The sequence below is a fragment of the Coccinella septempunctata genome, chromosome 3 (genome assembly GCF_907165205.1).
Source record: "Coccinella septempunctata chromosome 3, icCocSept1.1, whole genome shotgun sequence".
NCBI lineage: Eukaryota > Metazoa > Arthropoda > Insecta > Coleoptera > Coccinellidae > Coccinella > Coccinella septempunctata.
Window position 1 is genome coordinate 11651824 of NC_058191.1, and position 15864 is coordinate 11667687.

General features: G+C 37.2%; 1 long non-coding RNA gene across 1 annotated transcript; it reads right to left on the reverse strand.

The window, feature by feature from the left end:
* Window positions 1-5246: 5246 nt before the first annotated feature.
* LOC123309729 lies at window positions 5247-6224 on the reverse strand. The gene is made up of 2 exons (XR_006537280.1): window positions 5958-6224; window positions 5247-5685 (listed from the first exon to the last, which is right to left on the reverse strand). It is a non-coding gene; the product is annotated as an uncharacterized LOC123309729 (long non-coding RNA).
* Window positions 6225-15864: the final 9640 nt, after the last annotated feature.

The following is a 15864-nucleotide window of genomic DNA, read 5'->3' on the forward strand; positions in this document are numbered from 1 at the left end:
CATAGTCGGTAAGATTTTAAAGAAAAGACATAATTGGTATGTAATTGTTACACAAATTCGGTAAAGAGTCATCCTCAACGATGAACAGTCAAATCCGGTGTAAATGAAGACAGCAAGTTTGCAGTCTGTCTCACTTAAGATGTTAAACGTGAAATGTGAAGGTGATCTAACAAAATATTTCGAAATCACTTCCCAACCCATCCTCTCCATTGAAGTGAACGAAAAGCTCGCGGCAAAAGTTTGTTGGGCGCCAGCAGGTGTAAAACCTGCAAAGTCAAAAATAGGGGAAAACATTTCAATCCGGTGCTCAGAAAATGTATCTGCATCAGTGACGCAAAATTTAAAATCAAACTCCAAAATATACAGTTGGATACAACAAGATTTTTTTAAGTGCATATCCGCAATATATTCCAGACAAATTAACGGCAATTTCATGCAAAGCTACGAGGAAGGTCGAAAATAGGTACGATAAAGAAATTGCCAATCAAGTAAATAATCCTGTGCACCGGAAAGAGTGAATTTAATGGTCATGTTCGTGTTCGTCAGAGTCGGTAGGTACATCATGAGTTAGATCAGGTTTAAGATGTTTAACATGGAAGTTACCCAGTTTGTGTCCGTCTAGATCTTTCAAGGCATAGACCAATGGGGAGATAACTTCATCGACAATACAAGGAATATACTTTGGAGCGAACTTAGCAGAAAACTTATTCGATGCATCCGAGAGGACAAAATTCTTCCTCCAAACCCTATCACCTACACCATAACGAACGTCACGCTTCCTCAGATTATAGCGATTTGCATTCTTCTTATATGCATCAAAGAGTCTACGCTGAACAGTCTTATAAAGGTCCGGAAGGTTTTTGAGTTGTAGAGATGGGTCCAAAAACTTATTTTCCACTTCAATCAAATTACTAGCGTTATCTGAAATCAAACCAAAGAAAGCACCGTCAGTGGGAACGTTTCTGCCAAAACACAAATAAGATGGAGAATAACCCGTGACTTCATGCCTTGCCAATCTGATAGCTTGTGCAATTTGATAGAGATTCTGATCCCAAGTATTATGCTTTTCATCGATGAAAGATCTAATTGCGGTTGTTATCGTTTTATTGACTCGTTCAGTGGGATTAATTTGTGGAAAATACCTTGCATTGTACCAGATTTTTTGTACATTATATTTCTTAGCCAAATTCTTAAATTCATTGGAAGTGAATTGAACTCCATTATCTACAACTATGACCTGCGGAACACCAAACATAAGGAAAACCTGATTCTCAATGAACTTGACAACACCCTTTGAGGTGGCCCTAGCCATAGGATGCACTAAGACAAACTTGGTGAACCAATCTGTAACTACAAGGACGTACTGATTACCATTCTTCGATCTGGGATATGGACCCAACAAGTCGGCAGATATTAACTGGAAGGGAAAATTTATATTGCGATAATTACCAGTTAAACCAGCTTGTGGCAAATTGTCCGACTTGCACGAAGCACATACCTTACATTTACGAATATATAATTTTACAGAATTCCTCATTTTCGGCCAGTAGTATAATTGGGAGAGTCTAGAGAGGGTTTTAAATACACCAAAGTGTCCAGCTAAAGGGTCGTCATGATACTTATTCAGAAGTTCCAGCCTATTTTCTGTCGGAACCACAATTTTCCAATCTGCAGACGCATCCGAGAGCCTAGATCTACTCATGATGTGTTTATATAAGACATTTCCTGAAACCTTGAAATCAGGGAAGGACTCAGGATTCCTAGAAACCCTATCACACATAGTTCGGTACCAAAGATCCGGTTTCAACCTATTCAGATCCAGAACAGCTGTTTCAGGAATTCTAGACAAGGAATCAGCCACGGTATTGAGGGAGCCACTGCGATGAACTATTTTGAAACGGTGACAGGACAAACGAACAATCCATCTTGCAATCCTAGGAGAAGGGTTCTTCATAGAGTGCAGCCACTGTAGTGATGAATGATCCGTTATTACAGTGAATTCAGTTCCTTCAATGTAGGGACGAAATCGATCGATAGAGAGAAGAATAGAAAGAAGCTCCTTCTCAGTCGTTGTGTAATTTCGCTGACACTTGGTTAAAGTCCTGCTGAAATATGCTATGGGATGTTCAACACCGTCGTTTTCCTGAAATAGAACACTGCCCACACCCACATCAGAGGCATCACAGGCTAAAAAGAAAGGCTTTGTAAAATCTGGGCTAGCTAGAATTGGAGTTGAGGTCAGCATCTGCTTGACCGTTCTGAATGCAGCATCAGCCTCGTCCGTCCACTGTACTGGTTGTCCCTTTTTGCGACCTTTTAACAAATCTGAAATAGGAGCACACACTGTCGAGAAGTTTTTCAAGAAACGTCGATAATATCCAACAAGACCAATCAATCTTCTAATTTGTGTAGCATTGGTAGGAATTGGATACTCCACGATTGACTTAATTTTATCGGGATCTGTTCTGAGACCTTGTTCATCCACCAAAAATCCTAGAAATTTAAGTGAGGGACGACAGAAATGACACTTTTCGAAGTTAACCGTCAAGTTTGCCTCTTGAAGGCGCTTAAAAAGTTCTCTCAGAACCCAAATATGAGTCTCAAAATCGGGAGTTGCTATAATGACGTCATCTAAATAATAAAAGACATATGGCTCAAGAGATGACCCTATTACAATATCCATAAGACGGCACATGGCTTGAGACGCGTTATTTAAGCCAAAGGGAAGGACATTGAAGCAAAATAACCCACGACCCTCAACGGCGAATGTCGTTTTCAACTTGGATTCCTCATCAAGCGGAATTTGAAAAAATGCAGACTTCAAATCTATGGACGACAAAAATGAGGCATTGCGAACCTTACCAATTATTGAATCGATTAAAGGCATAGGATATGAATCAGGAACAGTAACCGAGTTTAACCTCCTACCATCAAAGCAAACCCTATATGAACCATCTTTCTTGGCAACCAGCCAAAGAGGAGATAGCCAAGGTGAAACTGTTGTCACAGGTTCAATGATACCAAGTTCCAACATTTCATCTATCTGTTCATTGAGAACAGATTGCATAGCCGGTGAAAGGGGATACTGCCGTTGACGTATTGGAGAGCCTTCAGTCTTGATAGAATATGTGAGAAGGTGGGTTCTACCAATTCTATCTTTGGGTCCTATGGTCCCATATAATTTGATTACTTCGTCCAAAATATCCTTCTGCATGGGTGACAAATCATCAGCAGGCTTGATTGCATGAACTGCAGCAGTGTTGAGAACTGATGAATTATAGGAAGAGTTAGTGAAATCCAACTTGATATTAAAAGCTTCAACGAAATCCATTCCGAGAATCATTTCTTGCGAGATAGAAGGAACTACCAAAAACCTGAGAGCTTTCGAGAGACCATTTAATTCGATATTCAGAGTCACGTAACCCAGAGTGCTCTGTAATGTTCCGTCAGCCGTGGTAAGATGCAAGGAAACATCATAATTTAAAGGGATATTGAGTTTCTTCAACATAAACAAGGAAGGAGAACCAAGAATTGACACATTACTGCCGCTGTCTAGCAATGCCAAAACGCTTTCCGTAGATATCTTGACTCTAAGATAAGGTCTATTGTCATCGTTAAGTCTTTCCAGTAAGTGGCATACAGAATGAGGAGGATCTTTGAGATCGTTATCTGAATGATGAGGCCTTTTATCAGAAAAGGAGATTTTTATCGTCTCTAACCAGTTGTTAAAGACCTCGCGATCAAATCTATTTACTGTTCGGTGTTTCGAGTCGATGTGGCAGTACTTGAACGCCGATTCACGCTGTCTGCCATAACGTGACCAGCAGCTACGTTTTTTGAACATTTGGAGCACTTCGATTTTACAATTCCGCTTGCTCCACAACCGAAACAAAATCTATTCCTCCTGGCTTGCCTACAGGCGGAATACTTGTGACCAGATTTTTTACAATTCCAACAGGAAATCAAATTGAGTTCAGAAACGGCTTGCGACTTTATTTTGTTTAAGCCCAAAGTATCCTCTATTCTCTTACACAAGGAAATTAAATCAGATATTGTGTCAATGTCTCTCAAAACTAAAGCCTTCAGATAATCTGGTTGCAAATTTGACCGAATAATGTTAACTATTTCCTTGTCTTGGGGTTTTGTATTCAAGCGATGGAATTGTGCCTCTAGTGAAGATATGAAAATGCTAGCGCTTTCTCCTGGACGTTGTTTCCTCGATTTTATTTCGTCAAGCATAACCTGATCATGATTCGAATGCAAAAAAGATTCCTTAAGCGCATCCACCAATTCTGACCATTTACTAAAAGATTTTCTGACGAAGTGGTTATGCCACCAAGTCCAAGCATCTGACTCAAATAAGTCAGCGGCGGAATCAAATAAATCTGCATCAGAGCAGCCACGAGAAACTTTCAACGTATCTAACATTTCAAGAAAAGGCATTAAAGGCTCTCTTCCAGAGAATTTCTTTAAGTTCCATTTATAGACAGGCACTTTACTACAGTGAGGCTGTGTTGAGACAATACCGGTAGAGAATGAGGAGGAGGCAATAGGTTTAACTGACGACTTGCGCTCATCAAGTTCTGCTTCTAATTCAATGATCTGAAACATCATATCACGTTTCTGATCTTCCTCAGTAATCTCTTCAACAGAAATCCGCTTTAATCTCCCAGAACAATGACACAATCTATCTTCAAGTCTTTTAAATTCAGAAACATTAGACTTAGAGGTTAATTTAGATATTTTTAAGGACAAGTCTGAAATTGATTGTGAAAGTTCCTCAAAGTTTTCCTTTATCGTAAAAATGTCCTGAATTTCAGAAAAACTTCGATCTCCTCTTTCCTGCGCCAAGAGACCTTTCAAAATTTTGCGATTTCGCTCAACAGTATTTTTGTCATCCCTTCCTAAACGTATAGCAACCTCATATGCGAGTTCATGAGCTTTCAAAGAGTCGGGGTTCATAATTCCAAGAATTCAAATGCAAGATATAAAAAAAAATACAACAATAGCAAAGGTTCCAGAATTATTCAAAGCAAAAAGAAAAAGTGAAAGCAATGTGAGGTGTGCAAGCTTGAGAGACTGATAGGTTTCTTTAAACTGATGAAAAATGTCGCTGGGTTTCTCGGGCCCCACGTTGTGTGCGCCAAATGTGTAACGTGACAATTGCCCTGAAGGGCGTTCGAGCATGAAACTCTACTTCTAATTTCTCAAGGGGGGCTTGATTACCCCAGCAACAAAATTCCCAGTCAGGTCTTTCACAATATATTATTTAAAATAATTACAATGTACAATCTGAAAATCACTCGTAATGACAGAAATTTAAAGTTTACAGTCTCTCAAAATTTCACAACTTAGATCTACTTAGCTTAAGTGAGTTCAAGCAACAGATCTGTCCCTTTGGACGTGGGTTTCCTGTAGTATTCGATAATGTGCAGCGTAGAGTTGAATTTCAGCCCAAGGTTGATGATTCTGCTTTAAACCAAAATCGTACTTTCAGAGTCAGACACCTGCATTTCTGTCCAAATTCTATTAAGCCTCAAGCTCCGTTCAAATGCTGTGCCTCAAGCCAAAGTTGCATTCCAAATTCTTGTCAAACACATAAGCAGCCAGCTCCGGTACAGAAATTGGAGTTCCAGTCCAAAAATTTGAGCTCCGTACCAAAAATTTGAGCTCCGGACCAAAAAGCTATGCGAAATAAACAAGAATGAAAATGTGCAGAAAAATTTAACAGAACTCCTTCCCAACTCTTCATGAGAAAACAAGATTTTCATGAACAAAATAACATAATTATTAAATAAACCTGAGAAGGAATCCTGCTCTGGGGAAATGAAAAGCAGTACAAGAACATGTGCTGTAAAACAAAATGAAGGCAAGCAATAAATCTAGAACCAGCAAATTTACCCAATCAAACATTCCTAGTGAGATCCCTGTTTAAATTAAAGGAATTATGAACTTACCGAGACAATATTGTTAACCTCGCCAACTTAAAATTCATTAATTTCAGAATAATCAATCGATGAATTCCGATACGATATTTCGACAGATAACCTTCTTCCTTGAGGGAAAAAGCGGAAAAGGAAGAACCTTCGAGAAATTTTCAATGCGCAGACAAATGAAAGATTACCGAGGCGCGAGACACAGAGCTAATGTGTGTCAACGTAAAGATGTAGTTCGCGAAAATCAGCGGCGTTGCAACAATAAGGTGTCAAGCATGGGCGTGCAAGTCGTTGCAAGTTTCCCGAATGTATGTTTGCTGATCGATTCGCTCATATTTCATACCTACACATATTTCCGTTGTATGTGTGATCAGTTTCCGAAGGTGTGAATAAACTTTTACATAATTTGATTTTGGCTACTTCGTTATCGCTACCACCCTAGATAACAGCGAACTCTGTCTCCGACTGGCAGCTGCTCTGGAGGGTTTGCTATTCTTCCTGGTGAAAAGAATAGCCGTTGCTCGAGATAAGTTTCTCCGAGGTGACCGCGTTACAACACCTCCTGTACACTGGTGTAAATTCAATCAGCAAACGAATACTAAAATCGAGTATGGAAAAGTGCTACACTTTTAATGCAAACGAAAGCACCCAATGATATTAGCCAAAATCAAATTGGCAACATCAATTTCAAACTGGCACTTGAAAACGTACGGACTTCATATAAATTTATGATGATAATATGATATTTGTTTCAATCAATAAAATCATTCATAGGTACGAACTGTATATCTAGATGAAGAGGGCTGCTCTGAAAGATCCACAGTATTTTTTTGAGGCGAATCACTTCTGAAATGTTAGCAACACATATCCTCTATGTCCTGTTAATACACTTTCTTTATTAGAAAAAATACTTGAGATTGCTGTCTATAACCAGATCATGGAGCAGGATTCAGAAAGGGCTATTCCTGTAAGGAGGCTCTTCAATTTGCGTTGAGCAATTTCAAGCAAGAAATTGATAAAGGTAATTATGTTGTTGCGGTTTTCCTGGACCTCTAAAGAGCATTCGAAACAGTTGATAAAATTATTTTGATTTCTAAACTGCGAGTATATGGGTTTGATGGTTTGGTGTTGGACTGGATAGTGGATTACCTCACAAATAGAAAGCAAAAAGTTAGATGTTAACATGGAGTGTCAGTGGAATTTTATAATGGGTTTGGTATACCACAGGGTAGCGTACTGGGCCCAGTTTTGTTATTGTTATGTTTGAACGATATTGGACTGTATGTAGTGAGTGACTTCATTAACCATACAGAAGATACAGTTTGTATCTTCAGTGATCTATCTGGGCTTTCAATTGGACAACCAATCGACACTAAGAAAAAATTATCTGAAATACTATACTTTTTCGCAAGGATCAGTGAGTGCTTGTCAATAAAATCGAAAGTTACCGTGTATAACTCAGCCCTATTTTGAATATTGTCCATCAGTGTTGTTCCTATTTAATAAAACCCAGAAGAATGAACTTGCAGAACGGGGAAAAACGAATCATACTAAAATGTGGCAGGCTGACCTGTCACGTCACATGCATTTTGAAGTCGTTGCAATGGATAAATGTCGAACATAGATTATATTACATGACAAAGTTGTTTGTTTTTAAGATTTTGCATAGCACTTCATCACCTCACCTGAGAAAATTCATTACCTACGGATAGGAAGTGCATGGTTATCCAACAAGAAACAATTGTACTATATACATTAGAAAAACATGCAATGCTGCTGACATGAATTTTATTTTCTTCGTTGACAGTAAATTAGTAAATTTATCCCGTCACCTTAGAAGTGGACACAGTTGGGAAGAATAATATCGGTGGAATTCAGACTAAATGGGATTTCCTCTTTCAATTTTTTTTGATGTTTATGGAAGTGATGGGAGTGTGGTTGATGATTCCTTATTTTTTAAACTGTGTTACATTAGGAGCCTTTAAACTTTTTCACAATAATAGTTCGAAGGTATTACTGTTTAATTTAGATTGCTGTATATATATATTAGGGTTACCCTATTTGTTACATCGTGAACATTAAAGGTTGCCTGACTCGGTTGTGTCAGGCGGATTATGTCCCAGTTAGTGGTGACGTCTCGCGAGCAGAAAACAAACTGTTGTCTGTCAATCATCACAACAACAATGATAGTATTGTAGCAGTGAGTTCCAAAAGGTTTCGAAAAACTAAAGTAATCCTCTGTAATATAGCCGCACACATCGAACCATTCATCTGAAATTGGTCGCAAACACTTAGCGACGATTTACTTTATATATGATAGCACTCCAATTAACATTTGGACCCATATTCAAATAGTATACTCACAAAATTCGACCTGGAAATATTGAGTCTTTGGTGTCGAGATTGGCAGTTGCCACTGAATCAGAAGGAGTATGTTGTGCTGCACTTGGGTACCAACAATCCCCGTCGTCAGTACACTTTGAACAACATTCCCATCGCTACCTGCAGTAGCCTTTGTGACCTGCTCGATGTGGTTGTTACTAAGAATTTGAGCTGGTCCGACTATATTCTCACTACAGTGAACAAAGCCAAGCGTTTTCTTTTTCTAATTCGAAAATCTTTCGCAAGATGCTATCCATCTACATGCGCAGCCTTTTATAAGCTCTATATCCGGCCCATCTTGGAATTTGCTGGTCCTGTATGCTGTCCCGTACTGAACAGAAATTTTGCAATGCTAGAGGGTGTTCAACGTCGGGCAACACGACTACCATATGGCATTATTCGTCCATTTACTGACCGGCGGTTTTGTGACAATCTCATAATCACCTATCCTGCTTTCCACAATCTGTTTGTGGTTGATCTCAGATCTTTTCCGGCTGAATTCCGACAGTCGACTTCCGATGCTTTCAAGCTGGCAAAGGAGAATTAAAACAACGCAGAGAAAGAACTTCCTGACGAATCGCGTCTTTGGTGTGTGGAATCGCTTGCCTTCATGTGTTTTGGACAGAAAACACTTTCAAGATCAGATAATAATAATAATAATACTGAAAGCACGGACGTGGAGTCAGGAGTTGTTCAAATCTTCACAAAGGTGGTCACTGATCCAGGCACTGAACTACCGGGAAGCTGCTCAGATACAAAAAAAATCCAATACTTCGATAAACAGATCAGATCAAGTTGAAATTCAATAAATAAACAATTCTCAAAAATAATGTTTGAATATTGAATTTATGTGGCTGATACTTCACGAAAATCCGTAATCAAAGTGAAGAATGAATTATATTTTTTTTCACTAGGATATGTTTTACTGAATTGAAGTTAAATCATCACAGGAGCTAAGCATTTTCGGATATTACCTTCGTTCAGCTGAAACATTTATACACTTAATGGTAAAATATAATAGTATATTCTGAAACAATTTGCAGAATGGGCTTCTATTCCAACACGAATGCGAAATTCGAACGCATGAGTGTTGGAATTGCCTTCTGCTACGAATATTAGACGATATTTTCTCTGTCGAAATTCAATAAAAAAATTCAGATTATACTTCCTAGTGACTTTTGTATTGGATCTTGGCAGTTGGTGTGTCTTTTACGAAAATTGAAAGATTACGGAATTAGAATTTTAAAAAAATTTATAATTACCTATTAAATTCGTGAAAAATGTGTGAAAAAATTGATTAAACACCACCAAAATTGAGAGAAATTGCGAATAATGTCTCAAATAAATAAATACCACAAATATCCAAAGCCCTGTATGAAAAAGAATATAAAAAACTCATGAAGTGGTCTGAAGAGAATTCAGTCCTCAGATTTTCAGAAAATATTTTATTAGCATATTTTGAACATTTGAGTAGAACATATGAAAGTTCTACACTATGGAGAACTTATTCAATGCTACGCAGTATGCTCAATGCTTATTAAAAAGTTTTTCTAAAGAATATAAACCGAAAAAATCAAAAGTTCTTGATTTCGAACAAATCGACAAATTTTGAGGAATGCGTCAAATAATATTTATTTGGATATGAAGGTAACAAGTAACAATAATATATAATCTTGTTCTATGTACACTTAATATCACAAAACCACTTTCAGGTAGTAAAAATCATGGGATATGCTGGGGCATGCAGAAGGGTAGAGCTCTGCAAAATGCAGGTTCAAGACATAGAATTCAAGGACGATTGTATTTTAGTCACAATACCAAATACAAAAACTTATAGTCCCAGGCAATTTATCATTTCGGACACATTCTGGTTGAGTCTTCTTAGAGAATACTATAAACTGAGACCATCACATACAGATCAGAATCGTTTCTTATTAATTTTAAGGCTGGAAAATGCACAGTGCAACCTATTGGCATAAATGAGATAGGTGGAATGCCAAAAAAATTGACAATTTCTTAAACTTGTCTGATCCAGAACTATATTCAGGCCATTGCTTCCGTAGAAGCTCAGCTTCCAATCTAGCCAACAGCGGAGAAGATTTGATAGCATTGAAGAGGCATGGAGGATGGAAGAGTTCAGCAGTTGCTGAATGATATGTTGATGCGTCTCTTTCAAAAAAACTTGATATTTCTATAACTCTTTCAACCCAACTCAACCAGAATGCCCACGACCTCAATATGCCTTCTACTTCGGCAATAAATAATCATTTATGGATAGCACTTGATTGAAACATGCTGAAGAAGTGGAATGCTGGTTATCATGCATTGGGGAGTTATATTGATTTCCTGTCTTCCAATTGTGAATTCTAAATTATTATAATAATTTAAAATTATACAGGAAATCAATATAACTTCCCAATGCATGATAACCAGCCTTCCACTTCTTCAGCATGTTTCAATCAAGTGCTATCCATAAATGAAACACATCACAACATACCAGGAATATCAACTTTAAATACTGGCTCGAACTGCAATATAACAGTTAAAATATTCAACAACTGCACAATTTCAAAAATTGAATGATCTAAGGATACTTGTTATGTAATTAAAAATTCTTTTGATTTTGCATCATTCATTAAGTAATAAAGGCTTTAATCGGAGAAATGTAGGGGAGAGTTCCTTTGAATTGGACAGTCCATGAACCGTACGCTACAGTTTTCTACTACACTCGATAGTAATTTAGCATCCTTTACGTAAATCCCATTTTCGCAACATCGATCGAAATCTCTTGGAAAATGGCTGACCCTGTGGCTCGCGCCTTGTTGCGAATATGGGATTTAAGAAGAGGATGCTAAATTAGTATCGAGTGTAGTAGAAAACTGTAGCGTCCGGTTCATGGGCTGTCCAATTCAAAGGAACTCTCTCCTACACTATATACATAATCATAATTTTCTTGTAATACCAATGATACTTGATTCAGGATATAAATTGCTGCTCAATAGCTTTTCTGTAGATACATTGGTACTATGTGTATTCATCTTGGGATTAGGAAAATTCCCTTTAGTCCTGAAAACATGTTGTGTATATATAAATTTAACCAGCTAAATTATAGATCAGATCTAAAACAGTTTCCTAATATGGATGATTCAAAATTAAACTAAACTAAAAACAGTGCTGTAACGAGATTATTACAGCACTGTTTTTGGTATCGTATTGGACTCATCACCATACTGAAACAGCTCGTTAAGGAAAACCTCAGACCAACTGTAGCGAACAGTGCTATCGGGTTTGTTGATAGTGCACGAAATTTAGGGTTGATTCTGGATGATTCGCTGAGATTTCGCGAGCATGTGGAGGGTACTGTGCGGAGAGCTTATGGAGCTTTAAGAGCGTTATATCCGCACAGATCTTATTTACCTATCTATACCAAAAAACTTCTGTGTGAGAGTCTGGTCTAATTTCAATCACTTCTCTCCTGTGTACAGTTTCTGTTTGGATCAGACTCTCTCGGTCGAATTCAACATGTCCAGAAGAACTGTATAAGGTTTATTTTCAGGATTAGAAAATTTGATCATGTATACCATGAGTTAGTTGAGTTGAGTTGGCTTCCTATGAGACTTTGCTTTAACTTTCATACTCTTTGTACATTCCATAAAATAATTGTGAATAGAAAACCATCTTATCTCTTCAATAGGTTGCAATACAGAACTGATGTTCACAATGTTAACATTAGACATAGAGGTTTGCTTACTTGTCCTCACCATCGAACCTCTACCTTTCAGAGAAGTTTTGGATACAACATCTATAAATTGTACAACGGGATTCCTTTTGAGTTTAAACAATTTAAACATAGTAAATTCAAAAATAAAATCAGAGAATACTTGCTCAGTGATTCGATATAACTCTATTCAGTCTCCGTGAAGGCAAGAAAAAGAATAATGTTTTTTTTTCTGTTTTATTTTTCGCTCTATTGTTGTTCTTATGTTCATTATTATCTGAGATGGATTGGACACTGAATATTTTTTTTCATGTAAGAACAAGGGTTAAGTGGCAGAACACCCTTGGGTGAACTTCCCCTTGAGATTTCTGTTAAAGAAATAAAGGCCTTATTTATTTATTTTATTCAAATGGAGAAACGTATTTTAGCGAATATCTTTTTATTCAGTTTCTTTTGAAATGAAATGAACACTCCCTATAATATATTCATAAAGAATGAATGGGGGAAACATGTGTATTCATTTATCAAGATCACGATAAATTTTCACTTGCAATAAAATTTGCTAACTACCGATCTATTTGTTCAGTATTAATTCTAGACAAAAAATGTACATCCCTAATCCAACTCACAAACGATAATGCACCTCACCCCATATTTACCTAACTGCGAAAAAATCCCTTTCCACCATCCGAAAACCGGCCTTCTTGCTACAATAAACTTTCATAAAACTACGGCCGAAGGGAGATGGTATCCTCTTTATCGTTTTTATGCGTATTTAACCCTTCGCCATCGCTTTTTTATTTTAATTCGGAAGATAAACTTTTTATCCTGAAACGGGGTTTCTGCAAACACGTTAATTCAATCAGCAGCGACGTGGGGAAAGGGAATGGGGGGTAGCAGTAATAATTCCAGCAATATTTACTGTAATCTCGTGAAGGCTAATGACCTGGGGATTTGTCGGAGCAGGTGTTATACCCCCTAGAATCGGAGAAAAAGAATAATTATGGATGATGATGTTTGTTCGAGAAGATAGCACTTTCGCATCCGGGACGTGGAGTTTCGAAAAGGCTCACAGGAAGGCAAAATAAAAGAGAGTGGATGAGTGAGTCCGTTTTTCCCCTTTTTCTTTGATGGACGTGTTCTTTATCGATTTTAGTATACAGGGTCTATTTGAAGGTGAGGCTTTTTTTCAACAGAAAGTAGAACTGGTCAAAATGAAGAGTTTCACTATAAATCACCTATACAAAACTTTTGATGACAAAGTTGAAAAAAATTGAGAATGATTACATAAATAGATACTAATACGACCCTAGACCGCAAAGCAGCTGGAAAAAGCTTATCACCTGATTCAGCTTAGTAGTTTCGTGTAAGATATTGGCTCGGATTGCGTGGTCATAAAAATGGAAACTTAGGATTGCTGAATTTTTCTCATTTTTTTAAGTAACTTACACGATTTCATGAAATGGCTCGTTTCGATACCAACTGACAAAAGAGACTTAGGACACAAGTGTAATAAATAGAATAATACTTCAAAATGTCATCCATAAAGTTCGTCTAAATTATTCACGAATTTTTTCACGATGGACATCATAATCTTCTTGTTCGAACATTCCAACAATTGTCGTAAATGTGATGAAATGGGGAAACATCACAACACTTTTTCAATATAACTAACATAAGCACTTTCAGGAAAATGCCTCGATTTTCAAAATTTCTTTTTCACCTTAAGTTGCACGATGCAACAATTATGATTCCCTCGAAAGTGACCTGATACATCTAATCCGATGAACTTGGTACTGAACCATATGGTCCAGCCATATGTTTATGTTTTGTTTCGTTTTTACGATGCCGGAGTCACCTTCCAAAGTCCTGTACTTGACATTCAAGTAAATTTTGTCGAACTTCTATGGGTTGTATCTCAGCCATCTTGGATATTTTGTATAGACAAATTTTGGTTGACCGACTTATTTTGATGAGTTCTACCTTCTGACAAAAAAACCTCACATATAAAGACATCCTGTATATATGTTTGTTCGAAATTTCAGCTCAAAAGTGGCAATTGTTTTTTTTTATTTGGTTCTTTGAAATATTTTTATCATTTCTTAGTATTTTTCTTGAATTTATTTTTATTTAGATGTTTTATTTACTCCTCTTTAAATCATTTGTACAATTCGGTCCGAAGTTGTTCAATAGGGTATTAAAGAGTCTGCTAATGTAGTTTTTTTTTGGTATTTCATTAATTTGCACAAAGAACTGGGTCAAATGGTGAGTATCTGCTAGAACTGCAACAAAAATTACTACTATTTCAGTATTATTTGGATTTCATTTATATTCATTTCTCCCAGGTAGAAATTTTGATCTTCAGGACGTCTTTGGTTGGTCATGTTCGGACGTATGATGACCAACTTGGTGACGTCTGTGAGACCTTATGGTGACGTCACAGCCTGAAGACGTCTTACGCTGACGTCTTGAAGAAGAACTCGGAAAACGATTATTCAGTACTTTTTACGTCTTGCGTACGTCTTTCTTACGTACTGAGGATAATAGTATTTTTCTGAAAATTTTAGAATTATTTCATAGATAGAAATGAAACAAAAAAAAACATAATGTGAAGCAACATTGATTGTTATATTTTTTTCTCTTCCTATCTCCCCGTGGCTTTGTGTTCGTGCACATCAGCCAACAATATTTAAATCCTAGGTACAAGACACCCACAAACATGACGTCGGCGGGATTCGAACCCGCTACCTCCGGCATCCTAGCCGAATTCAAAGGGTTTTATCGAATGAAATGAATTTCGGAATATAGTTTTTCATTTATTTGTCGAATCTTTTCCGCACTAAAGATATCACTCACGTCTTCCAGTTTTCTCATAATGACCATAACGTACCATAAAAATACCAAAAATTCGAAGAACCTAACTCTTTAAACTAAGTTGGACGCTCTCTAATGAATATATGTATGAACGTTTTGTGAAGTAAAAGTATTCTTCATATTTTCTCGTGTAATGCTCCGTTTTCGAGTAATTTGATTTTCAAAAATTGAAAAGTATCTGTGAAATATGAAAAATTGGGTACTTTGGCTGAATACAACTTCGTTTAAAAGATCCACAGATGTGTAGTGTCACAGATTTAGCTAGTTATTCTGAAGGTAACTTCGATTTTCTAGGGGTAGCACTGTTAATAATAGAAACTAAAAATGGCTAGACCTTTTAATCAGGGCCGAGTCGGAAAAAACAGTGAAGGAAAAAAGTGTTCCTTTTGACCTCAGAAATGTAGTGTTAAAATATATCTACGAGTCAGAGATTCGGCCTGTATAGAACAGGGGTGGTCAAGACGTCGACTGCAAAGCTTGTAGCAGTAGCTCATGGACTGAAAGTTAACAAACTCTCTTTCTTTTTAACTAGAGTTTGAAGATCTCCTTCCTTCAATTTATTCTCGCTTCATTAAACTGTATGTGCAAAGAACCTATTCAGCTTGCATTCATTCCGTTGACAGATCCAAATTCATCTTGACATATGAATTTTTTAATTTCTGCATTTTTCAGCCTTAGTCTCCCGTCTGACGTGTTGCTCCCAATACAAGTATCTTTAGAGGAATCTCGCTTTTGTGACTGCAACATTTCCGATTAAAAGTTCATTCATATTTCTACCCTGGAATAGCATGGTAACAAAGCGGTATTGGTTTTAAATTCTTCTTATCGATGACCGGCAGCCAGGCGATTTGTGCGATAGAAGTCTCCTATTCTCTTACCTTTTTCGATTTTCCTCTCTGTTGGCTACTGTTGCTTGTTCAACTTTTTTTGTAGATCATGGATATGTTTTCGAAC